The sequence below is a fragment of the Harpegnathos saltator genome, unplaced genomic scaffold (genome assembly GCF_003227715.2).
Source record: "Harpegnathos saltator strain DR-91 unplaced genomic scaffold, Hsal_v8.6 scaffold846, whole genome shotgun sequence".
NCBI lineage: Eukaryota > Metazoa > Arthropoda > Insecta > Hymenoptera > Formicidae > Harpegnathos > Harpegnathos saltator.
Genome location: NW_020230700.1, coordinates 222830 through 235157, shown reverse-complemented (window position 1 = coordinate 235157; position 12328 = coordinate 222830). Strand labels below are relative to the sequence as shown.

General features: G+C 43.5%; 1 protein-coding gene across 2 annotated transcripts in view; it reads right to left on the bottom strand.

Annotated features, from left to right (window-relative positions):
• drn (zinc finger AN1-type doctor no) overlaps positions 1-6059 on the bottom strand; it is a 36821-nt gene extending 30762 nt beyond the window's left edge. Inside the window, exon 1 of one of the 2 annotated variants that reach the window (XM_019845167.2) lies at positions 5409-6059. The gene's annotated coding sequence lies outside the window, so the exon portion shown is untranslated. Of the gene's footprint in view, positions 1-4929; positions 5090-5408 lie in introns of those variants that run through there. The other variant, XM_025307361.1, reaches the window with a different exon arrangement.
• Positions 6060-12328: the final 6269 nt, after the last annotated feature.

The following is a 12328-nucleotide window of genomic DNA, read 5'->3' as shown; positions in this document are numbered from 1 at the left end:
GTAGAACTTCAACTGCAAGTTTAAGAAAACGTATGAGTGTAAGTCTTTATTTATAAAATATCAATATATATTTAAGTGAAAAAATCTCATTTTTGATGTTAAGATTACTCTTAGTATTGTTAGTATTTATTATCCTCATCAAATTCGTTCAGTTTCTTATTATATTAATTGCTATTAATAGTCTTGAAGAATAAATATGAATTGCTTATTTAAATTAATGAATCTAATTTGTAAGAATTATGCACAATATGAGGAATATATATAATAATCAACAAGTTACTTTTATATAAAATCGAGGGAACTTACACAATTACGAAATTTAAAATAATAACACAATTATTGTAAAAAAGTAACTGAAAAGTAACGACTCGTTACTTTCTAAATAACTATAACTGTAACGTGTTATTTTTGAAGGTCAGTAACTTGTAACTGTAACTAGTTACTTTTTCAGTGAAAAAAAAAAAACCAACTGTAACTCAATACTTTTACAAAGTAACTTTCCCAACTTTGGAAATAAAATATATAAAGAGGCAGAGAGTACGACAGAGAACGAATCGATCTTATCTGTACATGCGTGTGTATGTGTGTATGTGTGATTGCGTATCCTCGAAGTTGATATGTACGGTCCGTTTGCGTTGCTTGCACTCATGACACTTTTATACCTCATGCCCATTGTACACTGGCCTCTTTTTAGACGAAAGAGCCTCTATTGGATATCGTTCGTTGCGTCCGATGTACAACAGGCATTAGATACAAAAGCGTCCAAGTGCAAGCAACGCGACAAACCTATAAAAATCCATGAATGGAACACGACGATTTCCCCTCAGCAGCCTTCTTACTTTCCCGGACGAACAGCACGATAAATATTTACACTGCCAGAAAAACCATCCGCCATATTCTTGGAATTAAAAGTTGGAATTAAAAGTTACCCCGATCGAGTCGTCTTTATCTCCCGAGGCGCGGTGAAATCGAAGATCGGTCTTCGAACGTGACCAAGTCGCCGTTTGTGGCACAAGGATCGCGGGTGTGATCGATACACGCGCGAAAGGAAGAAGGAAGGGGGAAACGAGGGGAGGGGAAGAGAGAGAGAGAGAGAGAGAAAGAGCACGTGGGTCGCGCACGAATTCCCGAGATACGGTTGGGTTTGTTTGCTTCTCAATGAGAGACTTTCGGAAAGCGCACGCGGACCAACTCTTTCATTCTCGAGTGTGTCAATTTCCGGCTTCGCGCGCGCGCACGTACGAAATGGAAAATGCTCTTCTTAACCCTTTGAGGCATGGTGGTAAGTATACTTACCACCTACTTATTCTCACATTTTCATGAAATATTTCATATTTGAGGGATTCTTGTTGGGTTTTTTGCGTTTTTTAGCTTCTTACATGATATAGGAACAAACATGAAAGGTTGAAAAGTGTTTTGCATAAGTTGTCCATTTATTATAAATAAACAAAGTGTGAAAAATACACATTTTTACAGAGAAAAATCATTTTCCACGAACTATGGGTGAATTTTTTGCTCAAAATCAAGATTTGGGAGTTTGTTGGGTCGCTGATTACGAATCTGAGATCCAAATTCCAAAATTAATTTTCCAAGATGGCGGATTCAAGATGGCGGACCATAGAATTTTTATTGAATTAGCTAAAATTGTACTCTGATTGGTTTTTGAGGTCGCTGATTACGAATCTGAGGTCCACATTCTAAAATTCGTTTTCCAAGATGGCGGATTCCAGATGGCGGATTCCAGATGGCGGATCATAGAATGTACATAAAATTAACTAAAATTGTATTCTGGTTAGTTTTTGAGCTCGCTGATTACTGAATCTGAGGTCAAAATTCCAAAATTTATTTTCCGAATTGGCAGATCAGAAAATTTTTATATGATTAGCTGATATCGTACTTTGGTTAGCTTTCAAGGTCGCTGATTACGAATCCGAGGTCCAAAACTCATTGTCAGCGAAATTATCGCAATTTTTCATATTTGTCGCCGCCATCTTATATCCACCATCTTGAATCTTGAAAATCTGATAACAGATTCGCAATCAGCGACTCCAAAAACCCCACAATACCTATTGTCACCGAAATTATGGCGATTTTTCATTTTTGCGCCCGCCATCTTGGATCCGCCATCTTGAATTTCGAAAATCTGATAACGGATTCGTCATCAGCGACCCCAGAAACCATCGTATATAAATTTTCATGTGATTCGGATTTTCTGAAAAATACATACCTGAAAGGGTTAAAAAAAAGAAAATTCATGTCTGTACATACGCGCATGTGTGTCCGTCGTCGGATTAGCCGTCATCGTCGTCGTCGCGTAAGAGAGTCTTCGGATGACAATGTTGAAAATGAAACGCGGACGAGCGTGACAAAACAAGACCTCAAAGAGAGAGAAAGAGAGAAAGGAGGAGGAGAAAGAGGAGATTTGACACAACGTACGTGAGAATAGAAGTGCGCGGACGTGAAGGGGGCACGACAAAGAAGAAGCAGTGCGCAGCAGCAGCAGGCGCGGCGAAGCTTTTATATTCAGCGGTCGTGTGCACGGGTTAAGACGGTGAAATAAGACACGCTAGATAAACTTGGATCACACACAGACCGCAGCATGGGCAGCATATTGATCTATATCTATAGATATAGATGGAGCGCGCTGGATAACGGCGGGGAGGAGGAGGGGGGGGGGTAGAATTCATTATCACTCGTGACGGTCCGTTATGACGATTATAAAAAGAAAAGGGAGAAAGAGGAGGAAGAGGGAGCGAACGAGAGAGAGAGGGAGAGGGAGAGAGAGAAAGAGGGAGAGAGAAAGAGTGAAAGAGGAAAGAAGGGCGGGGAGTAAAGAGAAAGGGAGGGGGAGAAAGACCGAAAAGGAGCAAAGCGCGATTAACGTTAACGGCAATGTAAACTACGCGAACACGTCTGACAGAAACAGAGAGTGAGAGAGAGAGAGAGAGAGAGAGAGAGAGAGAGAGAGAGAGAAAGAGAGAGAGAGAGCGAGCATGCAATAAGGAAAGGAGGAGCGCTCATTAAACACGTCCGGCATGCCTCCATCGTCAAATCGAGCGTAGCGAAAATAGGAAAGGCCTGTTCGCGGCGCAGGATATGCCCCTCCCCCCCGCCCCGAAAGGCCGCGCGATTTCGCGCTCTTGACGCGAACGTCCCTCCTCCCCCCATTCGCACCTGCTTGATCTCTTATATCGAACACACCGGACGACGGAGTTGGACCAGTAGAATCCTGCTGCGGGAAGGAAAACGAAGGGACGAGGCCTCGTTATCGAGTCTCATCCTTGAACGCGCGCTGCGCTACGCGACTAATTTTCAATGTTAAGTAACTCGGCAACTGTAACGTGTTGCGCGCCGGCATGCATTGAAGCAACCGTCACTTTTCTCTGATTAGTCATTCACAGGCCGTGGTCGTACCGAAAGGGCATGTATACGCGCTGGGCACAGTCCATTCTAAATTGGTTTACGTTGTGCGCATATGTGTGTGTATATGTGTATGTATGTGTGTGTGTGTATGTGTGTGTGTGTGTGTGTGTGTGTGTGTGTGTGTGAGTGAGAGGGGGGGAAGGGAGAGAAAGACCGAGCGAACGAGCGATCGGTCAGTTAAAGCGCGAGAGGAAGTGCCGCGCTGCAGATACGTGAAATGATTCTTGATAAGAGGCGGGGAAGGCCGTTGCGCGCGCGTGGCTTGGGAAATACGCGACGGCGGCGGCGGCGGCGAGAGAGAGTTCCGTTCGACCGATCGTACTCGCCCGGTTGAGTCGTCGAGCCGCCGCCGCTTGTGGAAGAGAACGACCGATCGCGCCGCATCGGTCTCTCGCCGAGCCAGAAAGAAGATTGTAAACAACGGCTCGTGAACGGCACGGTGGTGCGCGAGGGAAGGGAGGGAGGGGGGAGTGCTCGAAGGGACACCTGAAGGGAAGTACATACGTCGGCGCGACTGACGTTTCGGGAGGGATACGAAAGGCACGGGAAAGGTGGGGGGGGGAGGGAGAGATGGCGTAAGTGCGTGAGTGTACAGTAGACGTCACGAATGCCTCCTCCCCTCGTTAGACCAAACGGCTGGCTGGCTGCCTTCTACCTCGAGAGACATCGCGCGTCCGGATATCGTATTCGTATGTACGAATGCCGAACGTCATACCCGTTGCGTCATTTCGCCTTTCATGCGTCACGCGGTCGACCCGGAAATGCCCGCGTTCGCGGAAAGTTCGCGAAGCGAAGGTTCGCGCTCCTAACAGCGCGTTTCAGCATTATTCGAGCATTATTCGAGATGGTGACTGTGCGCGTGATAAAAAATAAGGGGGAAAAAGACACATCGTGCCCGATGACAAAGCGCGATAGCGAAAGGAACGGGACGAGGAGAGAGAGAGAGAGAGAGAGAGAGAAAGAAAAAGAGAAAGAGAGAGGCGACCAGTCGTATCGCGTGTGACACATTTTTGCGAGCGCAGGATCGGAAGACAAAGATTGAATGAATTAATGATAGCGAACGAACAACAGAGAGAAGAAAAGAGAGAGAGAGAGAGACGCTCTCGAATTTCCAGGTACCGAGGTCTCTCTCTCTCTCTCTCTCTCCTTCTCTCCCTCGTTTTCTCAAGAAGCGTCAATTTAACGGGGCAGGCATTTACGACGGCTAATGTACGCGCATTTGAATCGGATCGGAGCGCCGCGCCGCCGCCGTCGTGTAGCCCGACGAGGAAAGAGAGCGACTGAGAAAGAGGGAACGTCGATGGCGGGAAGTGGGGCGCGAGAGAGGAAGATAGGAACAAAAAGAGAGCGACGGGGCACAAGGGTGAACGGCGCGGGGCCGGAGGGGGCGCGCGCAAGAGAAGGATAGGCTGGCACACACGCATGCAAAGAGCGCAGAGGGACGGACGCACGGTAGACGACGACGACGACGACGGAGGGACATGGCTTCCATCCTTGAATACGCACTTAGCCGCAAATTGCGTCGTTCCTTTGTCCGTCTCGCTGTCGCGGATCGCGGCCCCTAACGCGTCAACGGTTCCGTCTACACACCGTCCGCTCCGCCGTGTTCCGCTCACTTCCGATCAGCTATACGCGCTCGCGCGTGTGATTACGCGTACACACACACACACACACACGCGCGCGCGCGCGCGCGTGCACGCACGCATATATGTGCACACGCATACGCACACTAGTGAAACGCGCTCCGATCGAGAATAACGTAGTAAGTACGCGTACACAGAGCCGAGGAGAGAAGAAGAGAGGAGAACGGAGCACAGTCAAGTCGACTTGAGACTCGTTCGCTCGCTGTTTCTCTCCCTCTTTTTCTCTCGACTATCCCAACCGAAAATAGTCGCGGCAATCGGGGTAGAGCGCTCGCTCGCGAGCGGCGCGGCGCGGCGTGGCGGGGCAAAGAGCGCGCACTCCGCGCGGATTGCGACACTTACCGAAGGCTGTTGCGGTGTAGCAGGGCGCAATATGTCAGCTGACTTGACGCGCGACCGATCCCAATCCTGCGTCAGTATGCCACATAATTCTCAGCGGCACATTCGGTCACCTCGCTCGCAAACGAATCGCTTCGCGGAACTTGCCCGCCTCGCGTTTCACACTGTTTCACAATACTCGCGCGAGACACGGTAGAAAGATAGGGAGAGGGAGAGAGAGAGAGAGAGGGATAAAAAGAGAATGGGGGTGGCAAGAGAGGGAAAGAGATGAAGGGGAGACAGAGCTGAGCGACGGTTGCGACGAGGGCGACGATGACGGCAACGGTATATCGGCGACGTCAACGGTGACGATGACGCGATTACGGCTGCAACTGCGGCAACAACGGCAATCACGACCACGACTGCGATGACTACCGCGAGAACGGCGATGACAACGACGGTCGTTACGAGCAAAACTTTCTTCACACCCAACTCTCTCGACTACGAAGCCAACTGCTGCCGAAACCGCGAGTACGAGAACGAATACTGCTGATGACTGGTGTAAAGTTAGATCTCTTTTGCCCTTCCTCCCCCCACTCCTCCGGCCGAGCGTAGCACTCGGTTCGCCGGACGCGAACGAACGATCACGAACCTCCTCGAGCGACGGTCGCGGGTTCACTGGATCATAGAAGGAACACCGATCAACTACTTAAGGGCGCTTCACATGAGACGCGGTGTCGCGTTTTGATGTCAATTGTAAATTTTTTGTAAATTTTTTTTTAGCTAAACTGGTGCTGCACTGAGACTTTGACCGATATATATTCATGGTTTTATATTTCTCATATTTAAGATCGTCTCAAGTTTATCTTCAGATACTTCGTAGCTAATGGGTGCGTTTAGGAAATTCAACAGTTGCACAATAGTTGGGCATCCGATGAGTGAGTGATTAGCGGTAGACATGTGCAGGGTAAATGCAACATACAGGTCAGTATGACGGGTTGCTTGCCCTTATTCGGATAATAATGCAGAGGTTGCCGAAAAAGTCACTCGTTGACTTTGTTGATAATGATATTTGCAGTGTTCCCACTTATGACAAATGCAACTAACTTTGCACCGTGATCGTTATGACAATTTATCGACCGTTTACCGACAGAAGTCGAGCTTTATTGAATTAAAAAAGATGTTTAAGAAATGAAACTGAGAAATAAATATTACGAAATTAAGCTGAATAAATAAGAGTAATACTTAAAGAGATAAATAATACAACATATTTTCTGGTTTTGCATAATTTCTTAATTGCTTTCTTACGTTGAAAAGTTCGATAGAAACTGGAGATTAGAAAGAACGATACAGAAATATTTAAAAGTCTTATATATTGTATTTCATCCATGTTTCTACAAAAGATCGCTTCTGTAAAAGTATGAATGGATTAGAAGTATAAATATTGGTTGCAACTTAAGCCAGCGACACACGGTGCTTGATTTCGTGCTGGATTGCTTGCTGGATGAAAATACTGCATTCTGATTGGTGCATTTCCATCTATCTTCGGAAATGTACCAATCAGAACGCAATATTTTCATCCAGCACGAAAACAAGCACCATGTGCCGCTGGCTTTAATGCAGCCAGTTCAACAATAGAAAACAAACCTTATGTATCTTCAGTACTGTCAGTGGGTGCATCCAGAACCATGAGTGCTCAGTGAGCGCTTACTTAACGCTCAGTGAGCACTCTAGGTCAATTTACTGGATGCAAACACTCTCTAATTGCTCACAGTGAGCAGTCGCCATATTTGTGAGCGTAATTTTTTATCGCTGACTCCGGTCACTGTTGATCTGTTCTACTGTTTATGCGCCAATGCAACAACCTGAAAAGTTAGTAAGTATTATAAATTTTATATTATGTTAGTTTTTATCTTCTGTATCGAAAGTAAAATCATGCTGTATTGTAAACAGGTAGTATCATAGGAAAGTAAATAAACGTCATTCATATATAGAAATGTAAATTATAATACCTAACCCTAACAGCACAGTTCATTGGCTACTATGATATTCCCTAGCCAACTTCCGCCTCGCGGCAAGCATGCCGCGTATTATGTGCAACCGGCCGCATTCCGATATTCGCTACCAGTACTGAAATATATAGTTTGAATTAATATATAGTTTGAATATATAGTTATAAAATATATAGTTTATGTCACGTATACTTTTTAGTGCTGGCGGTGAATATCGGAACGCAGTCATTTGGTCTGTTCTTTTTAACTGCACTACTGAACTGGTGCAATAAGTTAAAGTGAGAAAAAATATAGTTCTCATTCTAACTTATTGCACTAGTTCCGCAGTGCAGCTAGAAAGAACAGACCATATGAATGGCTACTATAGCTTAAGCCCGGTCCAGAATAGGTTGCAAAAATCCAGAGGTTCGGTTCCTGACGGCGTGCGATTGAGATGCGCATGCAAAAATCTATATTATATGTAACGTAAACTGTACATTTTCGCATACGCATCTCACTCGCACGCCGTCAGGAATCGAGCCTTAGTGGTGGAATTCTGTAACTCGTTATTGGAGTTAACGACACTTTCGTTATCGTTGCGCAGCTTTTCTATACCGTATAAAAGCTGCGCAACGATAACGAAACTGCCGTTAACTCCAATAACGAGTTAAAGAATCGCACCACAGAGCCCTATTCTTGAATCTATACGCAACTTGACGTATACGCACGTTGCAAACGGTAAAAATGCGCATACATTTCTGACACGATATTCTTGAACTTAATTGTGTAGTATTCGCAACTAGAAACGTATACGCTTTCCGTTGCGCTTAATTACGTTTGACAACATTGGAAAACATATGTACTTTCTGCAAATATTGACCAAAAATACGATACGACGAACTTTAATTGGTTGCATTTAGCAGAATAAAATGGAAAATATGGAACTAATATGGAACTAATATGAAAAAATCTTCCATTATTTCAGCATGTTCTAACGCATTTATAACTGGTATGTTTACTATTATATCGTCTAAATCCATTATTGTTACACAGCTTTACTCTATAATTAAAATGCAGTGAAATTTATATGCTACTTTCTCTTAAATTTCGTAATTATTATTTCTCTTACGAATATGTAAAGTCAGCTATTATTTTCCACTTTTTTAGCCGTCTTAGCGTCGAAGTCTTCTTCTTCTTAATAACAGTGTGCTTCTATATGTATATTCCACTTTCTGTACTTTGCATAACGTATCATATACGTTTCGAGAGAAATGGATGGTACTATCCATTCGTTACATTGCGAATGGTAATTTGCGTATACGTTTCATTTGCGACTGTCAAGAATACGGTTCTAGGGACTTTCCATTGCGATTAGTCGAAACTTGCCACTTACGTATATGCAAATAGTTCAAGAATAGGGCCCCAGTTGCGAAGGATAGCAACTATTAGTTACAAAAGGCGATTTTTGGCGATCGTTTAGTACATGTACCAGGTTGTCATTGGGCTAGCTCATACTAAATATTTAACATATGTACTAAATATTTATACGGCATAAATGTTTAAAATATATTATAGAAACGTCTCAGAGATATTTGGATATCTGTGGAATATATTTTAGACATTTGTGCTTTAAAAATATTTAGTACATATATTAAATGTTTAATGTAAACTAGGCCAGTGACAGCCTGGTACGATCGCGGACATAAAGGTTGTCACTTTTTTTTTAATGACTTTCGGGACGCATCTCGACTCGAGAAAGATGAGCTGCTGCTCCGCCTGCAGAGCACGCCTATGCAGTAACTCACAACGAAAGGCGAGAAATGAAATATACGTGGTATGATATAAGTATGTCAACAATCATTGCATTCAGCGAAGAAAACCGCTCAGTGAGCGATTAGTGACTAAATAAATACGATTTCACTTAAAATTTAATATACATACCTGTTCAATGCCTTGCAAAAGACGCATTCCCATTTGAATGACTTGCATTATGTATCTATTCCTCCGCTGCTGATTTTTCAAAATGTAAGAATTGGGTGCGTTCACGACACTCAACGGTTAAGCAACTGTTGAATAATTTGTCAACGTTATTGGTCTGAATGTAAGGATCTAACAGTGAGGACCAGTAGTCACTAATCGCTCATTGAGCGGTTTTCTCCGTTAAACGCAATGATTGTTGACATACTTATGTCATACCACGTATATTTCATTTCTCGCCTTTCGTTGTGAGTTACTGCGCAGGCGTGCTCCATAGGCGGAGCAGCAGCTCTCATCTTTCTCGTGTCGGGATGTCCCGAAAGTCGTTAAAAAAAAAATGACAACCTTTATGTTCGCAACCGTACATGTACCAAATGATCATCAGAAATCGCCTAATGTGTTATTTTCGGTTGTAAAGCCCGGTCCAGAATAGATTACAAACATCCAGTTGCGAGTTGCGAAGAATGGCAACTACTAGTTACAAAGTGCTATTTTCGATTGTAAGAGACAGTTGCGGTTGCCGGTTGCCGTCGCCAAGAAGTTAAAAGTTGGAAAACTCTCTTCTAGCAACCGCAATTGTCTTACGACCGAAAATAACACTTTGTAACTACCCAGACAGCACACGGATGTCCATTGGACGTCCGTTATATGTCCATTTTTTTTACAAAAGACGTCCATAGGACGTACGTTTGTCACAACTTCGGACATAGGACATCCGATGAACGTACATCGGACGTCTTATAGGTCCGATGTCCAATAAGGACATCCTTGTTATGTCCAATTTATGTCCACGGACGTAAATCGGACATACGGACACAAATTGGACGTGAAACGTACATCCATTGGATGTCCGGTGCTGTCTGGGTAATAGTTGCCATTCTTCGCAACTCGCAACTGGATGTTTGCAACCTATTCTAGACCGGGCTTAAAAGTTGGGCAACTCTCTTTTAGCAACCGCAACTGTCTTACAATCGAAAATAACACTTTGTAACTAGTAGTTGCCATTCTTCGCAACTCGCAACTAAAGGTGCGTTCCGTTTCACGCATGTGTGCGCGTTTATCTATAGTTTATGTCACGTATACTATAAAAAATGCGCGCATATGCGTGAAGCTGGCTCTCCATGCAGCGTAAAAAGCGATGCGTAAACTGCATCAGCCAATCAGTTGTCTCAGCTGTTATACGCAAATCATAGCTGAGGTGAATGATTGGCCGCATTCAGCAAAAAAAGCCGCTTAAGCGTTTAGTGATTATCGTTTCTGATTGGTTCATTCCCCTGGATTTATTAAAGATCTAAAAGAATACTCCAATCATAGATAATAATCACTAAGCGCTTAGTAAGCAGCTTTTTCTGCTGAATGCGGCCATTGGTTGTCGCAAGTAAACCGCAAGTAAATCACACTAATGATTCGCGGCTGCGACTGCGACTGCGATTGCGATTGCAATTTCTTGTTTTCCAATCACATTTGCAATTGGCGATCGCGGCTGCGGCTAAATAATGTTAACATATTGTTACACGTACGGTCGCGGACACAATAATGTGTGCCAGTTTTTTTGCAACTTTCGGAACGCATCCCGACTCGAGAAGAATGAGACTGCTCCGCCTGTGGAGCACGCCTGCGCAGTGACTCACAACGAAAGGAGAAATGAAATATACGCGGTGGGACATATTATAATAATAAGCAGCTGTTATATAACAACTGCTTCTGTATCTAACAGCATTGCTTCTGCTATAGAAGATGGCTGTTGCTGAAACAATAAATCACATAAATGTATAACAGAATCATAATTATCGTAATGCAGCTTAATTCTCTTAATTAAGTTCGTATTGTTTTAAAAACATAAACATGTTTATTTATCTCTACCTTTTTCGGATGTCCCCCGGAGTATAAGACTTACATCGGATGATTCTTGTCTGTTCTGTGTTCCCTCATTTCCATTTAATGCTGGAGTATTCATTTCATCTGAGTCTGTATTATTATAATATGTCTCACCGCGTATATTTCATTTCTCGCCTTTCGTTGTGAGTTACTACGCAGGCGTGCTCCGCAAGCGGAGCAGTGACTTTCATTCTTTTAGAGTCGGGATGCGTTCCGAAAGTTGCAAAAAAACGGGCACATATTATTAAAGCCAGCGGCACACGATGCTTGTTTTTGTGCTGGATTGCTTGCTGGATGAAAATACTGCGTTCTGATTGGTGCATTTCCATCCATCTTCGGAAATGTACCAATCAGAACGCAATATTTTCATCCAGCAAGCAATCCAGCACGAAAACAAGCACCGTGTGCCGCTAGCTTTATGTCTGCGACCGTACAATCCCAGAGAAGGGGTTTACATTCTATGAGATCTACTAAATAATAGTCTATCTCCTTATTAAATTGTTTTGATATTTAAAAAAAAATATGTAACACATAAAACAACACTAGAGGCCAATTGTTCCAACTTCATGGTAAGTTAACTGATAGTTAAATCATATCTCTGTTTTTGTCTAAAGGCTCGCCTACAATAGCTGTAAGAGTAAGGGCAAAAGCACAGGCTTTTGCATAACGCATAATACACAACGCATAAGAGAATCAACCAATCAGAGTTCTTCATTTTTGTCCTGAGGAGGGAAATGAAGAAAACTAATTGGTTTATTCTCTTATGCGTTATGTATTATGGGTTCTGCAAAAGCCTGTGCTCTTGCCCTAAAGGCCTATCCAGACAAACTTGCATAAGCGCGTAACGCATATGCATAAGGAAATTGACCAATTATGATCCGTGTAGTAAAAAAATATTTTTTGTATTAAACATACGATTAGTCAATTTCCTTATGCATATGCGTTAAGCGCCTATGCAAGTTTGTCTGGATAGGCCTTAAGGACCAGAACATAGACTTCTGCATAACGCATAATACATAACGCATAAGAGAATCAACCAATCAGAGTTCTTCATTTCTGTCCTGAGGAGGAAAATGAAGAACTCTGATTGGTTGATTC